Consider the following 12,483-nt stretch of genomic DNA (forward strand, 5'->3'; position numbering starts at 1 on the left):
CAATGTGATACATGTATGTCAAGTGAGACTGATGCACTAATTTCTGATGCAATAATTACTGAGACGTTACACAACAGCTACAAACATTTTTCAATATGCAAGCCCAAATTACTTGCGCCCAAGTGTTATCAAAACAATTGGCTGAGGTGACTTCTACATCCCTTTTAATTTTTAACAAATCTTAGGATTATGGAAAAGCACTAGAAAATCAAGTAAGTGATAATATTGTGTCAATATTCAAAAAGAATGAGGAGAATGACACAGATAATTATAAGTTAGTTAGCTTGATTCAGTCTTAGTAAAATAATGAAAAGTTGTTACAGGAGTTAGCTGAGAAAGACTTGAAGGGTAAGATTATAATTAATGCCAGTCAGCATATTTTTAGGGAAATTAGTCAGACCAAAGACTTCTGGTGGGAAGACTACAAGTTACACTGATGAAGACAATAACATTGATAGAATGTACGTGGACTTCTGTAAGGCTGTTGATTTAGTACCACATGACACTACTCAAAAAACTAGCACAGTACAATAAGAGGAGAGCGCTCATTAAATGGATTAAGAACTGGCTAAATGACAGTTCTCAATATCTGTTTGCAGAGTAGAAGCTGTCACTGAGTGATAGTCTTTCTTGAATCAGAAAAATATCGGCTGGTAATGGGATCGTCTGTGGCATATGATGTGGGCTCCTTTGAATGCACTTAGGCAGCAAGTGAGTGGGTTTGTGTTCAAAAGGGACCATGTTCTGCTGCTGCTCCATGTACGATGTGAGGAACTGTAGAGCGCTCAAGGATTGCAACTCTGATAACTCAAGGTTGAAATTGCGGGTAGAATGGACCACAACTTCAGCTAGACAATTTTTTAAAAAACGCCAGCTTTCTTAGCGAAAGAGTGTAAGACTTTGGCTGATAGTCCATGCTCACTTACCAGCAGTCTTATGGAGCTCAGTGCAAATCAGGACAGAAGGGCTGAGACCTACGGAGCGGCTTGTCACGAATCTGAAACCCACGTTGCATCTTCCCTGACTGTGGCACAACCACATTGACTCCACGAATTTAACATGACGTTTTCAAAATCTAATCACTTAATTAAATCAGAACCTTTTTTCTCTTCAGGTCATTACTCAAGTTTTGCAAGTTTGCAAACCAGGCATAGGAGATTTTTCTCAGAAAGTGATTAGAGTAAATTAGGGGTAATTGAAAACAAAGGATTAGAATTCAAATCCTTATGCAGCCTAACCAAAGTGATCATAACTGATTCTATAAAAAATATTGTATAAAAACATTGCATCTCTTTTTTAATCTCAACTTTTCAACCTCCTTTTTTTCCCTGTTAGTAACAGAAGGGCTTAATGTAGCCGCATATTTCTCTGCTTCCCACAGCCCGCGTCCTGGAGCATTGAGCAAAGGCAGACTAAAGGGAATTTCTGAAGGATTTTTCAGAATGAATCTTGGGTGCTTTCTTTGTAGGTGCATTTCTTTTTTAGTAATGATAAAGAAGTCCAGCAATGGAACATTTATTCTGACCTGCAATGTTAACTGGGAATCTGTCACGATTTGTTTCCTGCTCGAAGACAGATGAAGCTGCTAGCGTATGAAACGCTAGTCACTGGCCATGTTGGCAAAGGGATTTGTAGTTTTTAAGAACTGCCATTAATCCTACTTTGAGTCAGAGGGTGAAGAGTTCAGCAGCGTCAACACAGTTCTAAGAAAAGGAGGAACTGACAAAAAGGGAAACTAGACTAAAGGATAATCAGTTTGTGACTAACTATGTGGCTATTTGGTGCTGTGTTCTCGAGGGAGAGTAGCCTGGTGAGACGGGTAATGGGACTCCCCAGGCAACCGAAGATGAAAAGCTCAGCTGCACAGGCTAAGGTAGAGGGTGACTTCTGTGACACCCATGCCTTTGGGAGAGGTGTGACAAGTGCAAATAGTGTTGCTTGGCCTAACTTTTCCTTCCTTTGCTTTCCAGGGTCCATGTCCAGACCGCTATGCACTTGTCTTCCTTAAACTGATTTTAAAAGTGCATCAAATCAGTTCTTAAGCAATGGCTGTGAGGGATATGAAGTGTAGCTGCTATTAGAGAACCTTTATGTGCTATTGCCTACTATACATGAAATTTAGTCCTATGAGCTGTACTTAAAGGATTCTATCTAATCTAAATTCTACCTAATTTAAGTGGCACGTTTCTTCAACAGGTTGATGTTGTGATGTTCTTCAACATTTGTTCTACCTGTTGGCAATCAGGTAAACAGACATGAAGGAATATGAAATCTAACTTAAAGCCGAATTATATCAGGCACAGATCTATAGAAAATGTTACAGACATACACAGTATTTCCTATGAGATATCCACAAACAATGGATTCTTGAACTGACATGGAGAAAATTTCAGCCAGAGCTAAATTTCAAACTCTTCCTGAAAACAAATTCAGAAAAACTGAATGATAATGCTGGTACTTTAAGGATAATATCAGAGCAAGAATGAGTGGCTATAAATTAGTCATTACAGATTTAAACCAGAAATTAGGTTTCTACCTGAAGAATAAGTTTTTGGAACACCCTTCCAAACTGAAATGCAGGTACAGCTCAGATTGAGTCAAATACAGCATACAGGAGGCTGAAAATGTGGGCACGGGATGCTATAAAGTCATAAACATGGAACTGATTAGTTGAGAAGTTGATAGAGCTAAATGAAAAGAGAATGAAGGGGTTGTGGATGGTGTCACTTTAGCCACAGGGTTTCTCCCACAACTGCTCCTCTGCGCAAGAGTAGGCAGAGCAGGAGCGAGTGTCAGGAGGAAACAAGGCCTGGAGATAGCTAGATGGGTCTTGTATCTGGATAGAAATGTGAGGGCTACAGAGCACAGGGCAGAGAGTTTTTTGAGACAATATATACCAAACACATCAAAAGAATAAGTCTTTGGTGTTGTGAAAAAAATCTGCAAGTTATAATGCTCTCTAATGCTGTCTATCAATATTCTTTCGTCACTGAAAAACATCTCTTTCCTGTGAGTACAACTTTATAGGATGCAACTATCTTGTTCAGATCTGAGTCAGGTTTATTACAGGAAGCTGTTTTATTGTACTTTCATGTATCTTGTTTAGGCCAAGCATGCAGACTCCTCATGAGATTATGACCAAAATTAGCCTCTTGCCTAGGTACATTTCCACTTCCCCATTTCACTGTTTTGCCTTTTCGCCTAATTGATGCTGCCCAGTTACTCAGGCCCGGAACTTCTCCATCAGTGTGGAATTTTCCTCTTTGACATTTCAAGCATTTTCCTTCTGTGAGTAATTTTATTTCAGTTATTTCTATTTCTGCTTTCACTTTCCCTCATGGTGTTGTGCCTGTTTTATATGTTAGACTATGAATCATTTGTGCCTGTTTTTATTAGCTGTTCTCAGAAATTGCACCTTCTTCCTTTATGCTATTTAGGAAGAGGTTATCCCCATTAATTCTATCTTTAACCCAAATACTTTCCTGCTTTGTATGCATGTCTTTGTGAACTAGTTGGGCTCATTACAATTGTTGGGCTATCGCTTGGTGTTTGGACATTTTCTATTCCAAGTGGCAGCTGCTGATTTGCTGGCATTGTTTGGATTTTTTTTTTTGCTTTTTCAGTTTATTTAACCTTTACTGAAATATTTTAAAATGCGTTTACCTGTATCATATAATCTGTGTTGTTTAATTGCCTTTGGGATTTTGATTCAGTGGTCTTTCAGGTATCCCTTTCTTTAATGAATCTCCAATTTCTTGATCTTTCATGGAGAGTCCTGATTAAAAAAGGGGATCTTCAAGGTGGGGAAAAAAAACCCTGCTTCCTCTTCTTTTCTGAATTCTTACTGATAAAATTGGTAGCATTTCTTCAAATGTACACAATGCTCTTCCTACCTTTCCATTAGCATTTCAAAGCAATTTTCTCCTTCATCTTTGCATACAAAATGCAGCCAATACTCTCAAAACCAGCGTCATTCTTTTAATCATCTTCCAGTTTGCTAGCCACAATGAATTTCATTTACAACAGAAAGTGCTGGTTGAAGCTGAACCTTCTCCAGATTTCTTCAAGCAGCTCGCATAATTTTTAAAGCTGCCAGGTTATTTACATGGTGCAGCCACAGAGACTTTAGAACTTCATTTTTCTTGTAACTTTTTCTGTACTGAGGCTAGTAATTTTCATCAGTCATCTTCAACTGACTTACTCTTTTTTCTAGATTTACTGGTACTTGTGATTTCTTGTAAGGACTCCACAGTATTTCAGTCCCATTAGGGGTAAGTTTTAGGTAACAAAAACATAAACAGTGAGCAGAGCACTCGTTCTGCTTTCATTCAGCCTGGTTTTAGTCTCCGTCTCTATCCTTGAAGGAGTATGTGAAAGTCTAATTATGGTGCAACACAATAACCTGCCACTACTTTAAACTATCAAATAGAACATAAACTCCCATAGCACCATTTATAGGGAAATTGGACAGGCTCTCTGAGGCATGAAAGGCCTACCTTTAGAGCACTGAAGATGTCCAAATAAGATCTATATTTTTTCTATACATGCTAGAGATAGAAGGGATGAAGCCGGCTTCATTTTTCCTGAAGAGCGATGGCTCAGTTTTCTCATTTGTCAGTATGTGTGCACATGTTTTTGTGTGTATGTTTGTGTGTGTGTATGTGTGTGTATTCTGGAAGGAGAAAGAGAATGCATAATCACAACGAGAGTATGTGATCAAAGATACAGTAGAGGAGAAGTTTCCAGTCTAATTTGTGTAAGCATTTTCATCAGCAGTGGCAATGCTGGTCCCGCAACCAGTAAAGACAGCAGAAATACCTTTCTTCCTCCTAAATATGCCTAAATTTCCCCAGAGAAGTCCTGTTTTGGCACACAGAATTTCAGTCTTGTTGGAACTGGAGGATTTTTAAGTGTATCTGGTAATTCCAGGTGGTTGCAATCTGGCAATGAATCCTGCACAGTTGTTCCCGCTAGGCTGCTGTATGGCTGGAAGTCCTGGTGGTTTCAAACACATATGCAGCACAGTTGCTGTGTTCTTGCAAGTAAAGCTGATGCTGTGGGATGCACTGGACGCAATTACCACATGTCTGTTATTCAGCTGGTTGTGCCTGACTAACATTTCCTGGAAATGCTGGTTTTGTTTTATATGTACCACACCATTGATTCATACCTAACGAAATGCAATGTGACCCTAGAGCTTGGACTCACTGCTCACACACATGCAGACGTATCTGGGAAATCCCAGAGCAGCAGAGAGAGTCCACTCAGTCTCATGCATCACAGCTGGAATGCAGGCAACGGGTGAGATCTCTGCCCCAAAGTCAAGGGCAGGACTGCTGTGGTTTGTGCCTGTGAATCTTCACCCAGTTGGAGTGGGGAGGCTGTTAGAAAGTGCATAAAGCCTGTCCTAGCTGCCTAAGGGAGGCACCCTGGAGATAAATTTCCATTGCAGCTTCTGGGTGGAAGACTTGCAAAGCTATTGTGGTTTCTGGGTATGTGTCATTACCGTCTCAGGCATAAGCTCAGCTCAGAAACTGGGAAGGAAGAATGGGGATCACCTGAGGGGTGGGTGGTTTTAGAAGAGTTGGAGGGAATGATGAGGGAGAGGGAGCAGGTATTAGATGAGTGAGGAGGAGGATTATGGGAAAGTGTAAGGGACAGTGTCATGACTGAGTGAGGAATGTGATCTTTCATGAGAAGCAGCTCCTCTTGGCTTGACTTTCAATCTGTGCACAGGCAGATGGGAAATTCATGTCTTACTGTTTCCTGTCCTGACAGGCTACCTGCTAGTCTTACCAGGTGGCAAGGACGAGCACAGAGCTTGTTGTATGCTAACATACAACTTTCTCTGCAGCACATGCCAGCTTGCAGCTAGCTAGACAAATGCAGGCTAGAGCTCAGTATGACAGGAATTTGTTGCCTAAGCACAGCATCTACACAAAGAAATCATGCATTGGCCCAATGTCCGTGATAATAGTAATAGACAGTAGTGCCCATGATCTGGCTTCTTTGGTTCATTTGGGCCTTTAGAGAAGGGAGCACTGGTACATGAACCCCATATGCTCTACGGGATATCATGCCAAACGACAATGGCACAGAGATGCCTGGAATGGCCAAAAAAAGGGGCAGAGGCAATGTGCCCAGTAGTGGAGGACCTCCCTGATCAGATCATCCTGATGATAGATGCCAGACTGCCCGCTTCATGGTGGAAGTCATGGGTGTGACTTGGGACCAAAAGGCAACATCAACCTTCCGGGGCACAGGGAGGAGCCCTGAAGGTGGTGTGCTGTCCCTCCAAGCTCGTTCCCAGCAGTTCCCATCAGAGGACATAAAAGATAGCCTTTTGCTCTCACTGTTGTACCCAGGGCTGGTTGTCTCAGGTCTTGAGGATAATCTGGACACACTAGCAGGTTTTGACCTCCACAACTGCCACTCCATTGAGATGCCATAATCTGAGCAAATATGTAAGCAACCACCCAGCCAGAATGCCTGCATCTGTTCATGGCAGCAGAGACAAAATAAGTTTGGGAATTGCGGGGCACCAACACAGGAGCCTTGAGCTTGGACATTTGTTCCTGGTCATGATTACAGCCTGATTTCGTGTCATCAGCAGCTGCAATCACCATGCTTGTACAGTAAGTTTAGTGCAGATGCTGAGAAGTCATGGCAAGCAAGGTCATTGATACAGTGCATGCTGGGAGAGCAGTCAGGAGCCGAGTATAACGGCAGACAAATTGTTGGCAAGTTTGAAGTGCTTATCAGGAAGGGGCACAGAGGTGTTGACAAGCTATATATGTATGTAGGTATGTATGTATATACATACAAATATAGCTGCCAAACCTGAATCCTCTCTTGAAGTGCAGAGAGACAAAACTGACATGAGCCTGAGCTAAGCGATGGCTTGCAGTGCGGATACTACTGTCAGAGCCCTGAGGGCACTAACAGACCTCAGTGGCCCTGACCAGCTCCCCCTGGGGCCTCCACCAAGACACCCTGCTCGCAGGCCCAGGAACCCATTTCAGCTCAGGCCTGGGCCTTTGGCCCCAGCCCCTGCTGTGCTGTTGGAGTGTTGGTCTCCAGCTCAGCCACAGCTGGGCCCTTGCCTGGCCACAGACCTTGTTGATCTGGATCCTGACCTGCAGACTGAATTCATGGCTGACCTCAGCCTTGCCTCACCACTGTGGACCTGCCTGGCGATCACCGGGCTGTGTCTGACTCTGGTTACTATTATTGGACTTGATCCTGACCCTGGACTGCGGACTGACTTCCTGGCTTGAGCTCAGACATGCCTCATCACCAAGATCTTGCCTGATTATCTCGACTCTTGGTTGACCCTGGCTGCCATCCCCAGGCCAGCCATCATAGGATGGGGTCTTGGCTGGCAAGACCTGTGCCCTGTTGGCCCTGTTATTGCGCCTGGCTTAGGGAGCAGCTGGTCCTTGTTGCTCTCTGGCAGCTACCGTGTCTCGTCAGTTGGCTTGATGCCTGCAAGTCCAACCTCAGGCTTGGCATAGCCTAGGAGATTCAAGGCATAAAAATAGAAGAGCTCATATTTGTGCAGAGTCTGTAGAGACCTTCTTCGCTCCAGACCTGTGGCTGGTGAAATAAAGGGAGTTGCTAATGAGAACTGGTCCTGTCATTTTTATATCAGATGGTTTGTTCCCCTTTAAGAGCAGAATTCTTCACTGGCTGTCCACAGACAGAGTCTAATTTGGTTGCATTAGTTCAATGAGAATATTTTACCTGACAATCAGATTTTCAAAGGATTGACTTTTCAGCTTGTTGTATTTCTAAGACAATTTATTTTCTTTCAATGTATAGATATAGAATAAAATCACTTGAAAGTAAAGAGTGAAATTGGATCCCATTAAAACATGGAGTTAGTGGAATGGTGACAGATGGGCCCTGCTGGGCAGAAGATCATTGAACAAGATTGGGGTAAGTTAGTGAGTTTGCAATTATAAAACATGTGGCTTTGTAATTTCTAACTCCCAGTTCTGCAAAGTAGTTTGTGCAGTTGGGCCCATATGTCTGCAGGGAGATTCACTGAGACAGGCACAGAGATCTGCATGGAAGGTCAGGGACATGCAGATATTCCAAAAACGTAGCTGTAAGGATGTGAATCTCTCTCTTTTCTAGCCAAATTTTAGTCTGCCCTCTCCAGAATGGAAGAATGCTTCACTATAGAATACGATTTCCATGCTTCCTGTCGTTGTTATCAGATCCGGGCTGGAATTTTAAGACAAATGTGAGCCTTTTGAACATTGTTTGATTGATCTGCCACTGTAAGTGTTGTCCATTTAAGTATGCCTGTGGCAATGGGAGACAGATTTTTAATTATGTTTTTAAGAGCACTCTGAGTTCTTTTTTATAATGTTGAAAATCTTTATCTTGACTCATTTCTGTAATAAACCTTTGGGAACAGGAAACTAAAACTTATTTACTTAAATTCCTTATCTCCATTATCATAAAGATGTCTTAGCAATTCTATTTTTAGGATTGCACAAATGGGGCACAGATCCTGTTTTTCTTTTAAAGCAGATTGTGTTTGGATGTAAAATGTCAGATGTGGGAGATTTGTGTCCCTCTGAATGATCAGCATGATTCTTACTTTCAAGGACAACCTCAGTCATCAAGTCCTATCATCTGCAAACCCAGATGTCAGGGACCAGAGCGCATCTCCCTTCTAGGAGTTTAGTTGGCCAAGTTAGAGTTTAGCTGGCTAAGTCCAAGGTCAGTTCCTTCATCGAGAAGAGCTGTTGTAAAGATAGCTAGAAGCGAAGGCCTACTCCTCCTTTTCCCCTGGGAACTGCTTTTAAGCTGAGGCTTTACCGCTGGCCCCCACCTGTGCTATATCATAGCTCTGCAGCAGCTACATCTAAACCTAGTCTTCTACCTTTGTGAATCTGACCCTGCTCCGGACTCCTGGCTTGGCTTCCTGGCTTTACCTCAAACTTACCTCCTCACTACAGACTTGCTGGGTGATCACAGAACTGCAAGCAACTCCAACAACTGTCTCTGGCCCTGATTTTGACCCAGACTTCCGCTCTGCATCACAGCTCCTTGTTGGTAAGATCACTGCTCATACCTGCCTTATTATCATGCTCTGCTCATCCTCCTTCGCAGAGCAGTCAGTCCTTGCTTCTCCCTGACACCAGACCACCATACAGTGGATACATTTAACTCATTACACAACCTCTTCCACATGTTTAACAAGCTCCAGTAATTTAGGGATCGCTCTCCCAATGCACACTACAGGGAGCCAGTTGGTCTCAAGGACCTGAAGCCATGCAGCTTCCAAACTTTGTTTCCAAACATCTTTGGAAAGCTCGTTTTCACTTCCTCAGCTACAGAATCACAGCGCTGCTGCTGATTCTAATGCTAGACTTTGCATCTTGTATTACAGCCTCACATTTTTGCCTATTCTGTATCATGGTACAAAAGTTGTTTTACGTGAGTTCAGTTTTCATAGTTGCAAATTTACTGGTATAGTCCAATACTCCTTAGTGGTTCTAAAATTCCTTTTTGATGTGCACGTCTCATCGTGCCTTAGGGAAGCACAGAAGAGAGCATGAACGTACTTGATACATTAATGAATAGGTGCTGGAGGTGCATATCATAGGTCAACTGGGTGTAGGAGGAACTGGTATCTTAGCAGTGAAACAGAAATGCTAGGAGAGGGAGGAAGGACAGGAGAACGCAAAGCATGAAGTGACAGAGCCAGGGCAATCACAAACAAAAATGATCTTTCCAGAAGCACTTTGAATGGATCTGAATGGTGCAAGACTGCCTTTGTGAGAACCGCACACAAAGAAGCAAGAAAAAGGCTAGATGGGAGAATTTGGCTGGGCTGATGGATAGGAAAGGCCCTATCTTTGATATGTTGTTATACAGAAAAAAACCCAACAAGGTGTGATTCAGAGTTTGGATGTGAGGCTGTTCAGAGAATTCAGAGTAGAAGGCAAGGCATGGGTTATGAGTCTGCACTAGGAGGAGACTATATTCTCTACCTTAATCAAGAAAGGAGTTAGGAGAATGAGATTAGCGCAGTATTAATAATCCTCTTATAGCCATGCTGAGGATGAGCAAGGGCTACTCTTCCTCATTAAGAAGTTAGGGTAAGGGTTGTTTGGAACAGGATGGAATCTGGACTGCAGAGGTTGATTTGTGAGTTTTCCACACAGAAATAATAATAAAATATATGTTTGCGTGAGAGACAACACACTGAGAAGGTGTAGAGAGAGCAGAGAAATGGGTCAAAGACAAAATCTCATGGCATAGCTAGGTTGTGGTGAGGAGTATCTTCCAAAGACGCAGTGATTGGAGAGATAGGATGATAAACACGATAGAGCCACAGAAGCCACTAGAGACCAAATTTCACAGAGTTTGCTCACCAGTGCCCAGTCACTATCCTACCAGAGAGAACGTGCATGTTGTTTTGAGTTGTGTCATTGAGACTTTCCACAGAGTTTGGAGATCAGAAAGAAATGGAAAGCGTTTAGGATAAACCTGAAGAACATGCTTCCAAATAATGACTACAGACTGTATGCTCAGGATTGTTTCAGAGAATGTAATGCTAGAAGGGATCACTGTGATCACTGCAAGAACAAAGAAAGAATATGCAGGTATAGTAAGAACCATCTGTACTTCCAGAGGAAAATCACACTGAACTTTGTCTGCCTTTGAAAAATGTGAACCATAGTAATAACTTTCTAGAAATTATGTCTTCCTTTTAGTGCTGATGATGAGGCACTTTTGTACCTCAGTTTCACAGTTACATTAGTAATTGATCAAGGACAATAGGGTGAGTACAGCAAATTCCTGGTTCTTGAGAAAACCTTTTGGTTTCAGCGCAAGACGTTTCTGAGAATGTTAACAGAGATTAGCAGATTAACAGAGATATACAGATTACCCAGTATGACAGAACCAAAGGATGAAAAACGACGCTTAGATTTTAGTAAGACTACGAAAGTCAAAACAGGCACACAATTTTAGAAGTACAAGGCTTTATGAGGGGTTAGAAACAGATGCTTTAGCATCTGGAAAGGTCATCATAAGCTACAAAACCTAAAGAAATGTCACTTCCTTATGATGAGTGAAACATGGAGAGACGTTTTATAAAGGAACCTGCTCAGTCTTTCAAAGAACACAAAGCAAAAGCAAAACTAGCAGTCAGCAGAGAAGCACGAAGCAAATAGACTGAAGAACAAAAGTCTTCATGGACTGATCTTTTTTTTTCAGATTGTGCATGAAAGTAATTTAGCAACTGAAGGCATGAACATATTTGAAGATACTTTACAGATGAAAACTGGAAGACAGTTGAAATGACAAAAAGACCAGTTGAAGCCTGTTGATCCTGAAGTAACAGCATAAAATATTAGGTTTAATCACTGTACTGTTTGGAGCATATTGTAATGTCATTGGTAATGCAGCTCTCTTCATCTATGCTCTCTCTTTGGTCTCTCTGGCCCACACTGCCTTTCTGGTTTCTATCACCTCATGGAAGTCTTCACATTTCCTTCCCTTTTTGACTAGCACAAGACTAGTGACCAGTGTCCAGCTGTCTACCCCATGGCATTACTGTAGGTCTAGACGGTAAAAAACAGAGAAGAAGCAGCAGCAAGAACGTCAGCAGATGGAAAAGTTTAGCTATGTGGACAAACGAGAAACACCCTCGCTCTGATATGTTAAACAGAAAGATCCAGCAAGGTGTGGTTCAGAGCTTGGATGTGAGGATGGAGGAAGTGTTCAGAGCACAGAATTACTCTCAGTTAGAAGACTGCGTCCTTCCCCGGATCAAGAAAGGTGAAATAGGTGTCAGGGCCCTGAGTGCACTGAACAGTCTTAATGATGCTGACCAGCCTCACCTGGAGGCACACACCCTGCCAGAGGCTCCAGGTGAGGCTAGCCAGGGCCATTAAAGCCTATTAGTGCACTCAGACCCCTGACAATAGGAGGACAAGAACCACCTGACTTTCATGTATTTAATCTTCCCTTCTTCAGGTTCCTATAACCAGTGATAGTGACAAACAGTTTCCTTATAAAGGAATAAATGAGGACAGCAGTAGGGTGATTTGTGTCTGGGACAGAGGGGATACTTGTCAGTAAAGGAAGCTAACTTCAGATGCCCTGACTGACACTAAGTGTTTAAGAGTCTGGATTTTTTTTGGATACATCCATACTTGTGTTATTACACCGACCATCAGAGTTTTTGGTTTAGCTGAGCTGCTTTCCCTCCCTGGGATCCTCCCACATTAACCTCTGTTGGGGGTTAATTTCCATAGGACATCCACACTTGGACCAGAAGCTAAGCACTAACCTTCTTTAGTTCAGCATGTCCAGCTAGACTTCAGACATTTTTTCACAGTCCAGCATAATTCCCCAAGGATTTGAAGCATTCAGAGCAAAGTATAAAAATGATAAAAGATGTAAATGCTTGATATTACTGGCACCAGAGCTCTCAAACCTGCTTTGCTCAGATAC

At 42.4% G+C, this 12,483-nt stretch overlaps 1 long non-coding RNA gene across 1 annotated transcript; it reads left to right on the plus strand.

Annotated features, from left to right (window-relative positions):
• The first annotated feature begins 7,821 nt into the window (after window positions 1-7,821).
• Window positions 7,822-11,340, plus strand: LOC104150691 (uncharacterized). The gene is made up of 3 exons (XR_695651.2): window positions 7,822-7,938; window positions 8,973-9,069; window positions 11,242-11,340. It is a non-coding gene; the product is annotated as an uncharacterized lncRNA (long non-coding RNA).
• Window positions 11,341-12,483: the final 1,143 nt, after the last annotated feature.

The sequence above is a fragment of the Struthio camelus genome, chromosome 1 (assembly GCF_040807025.1).
Source record: "Struthio camelus isolate bStrCam1 chromosome 1, bStrCam1.hap1, whole genome shotgun sequence".
Taxonomy (NCBI): Eukaryota; Metazoa; Chordata; class Aves; order Struthioniformes; family Struthionidae; genus Struthio; species Struthio camelus.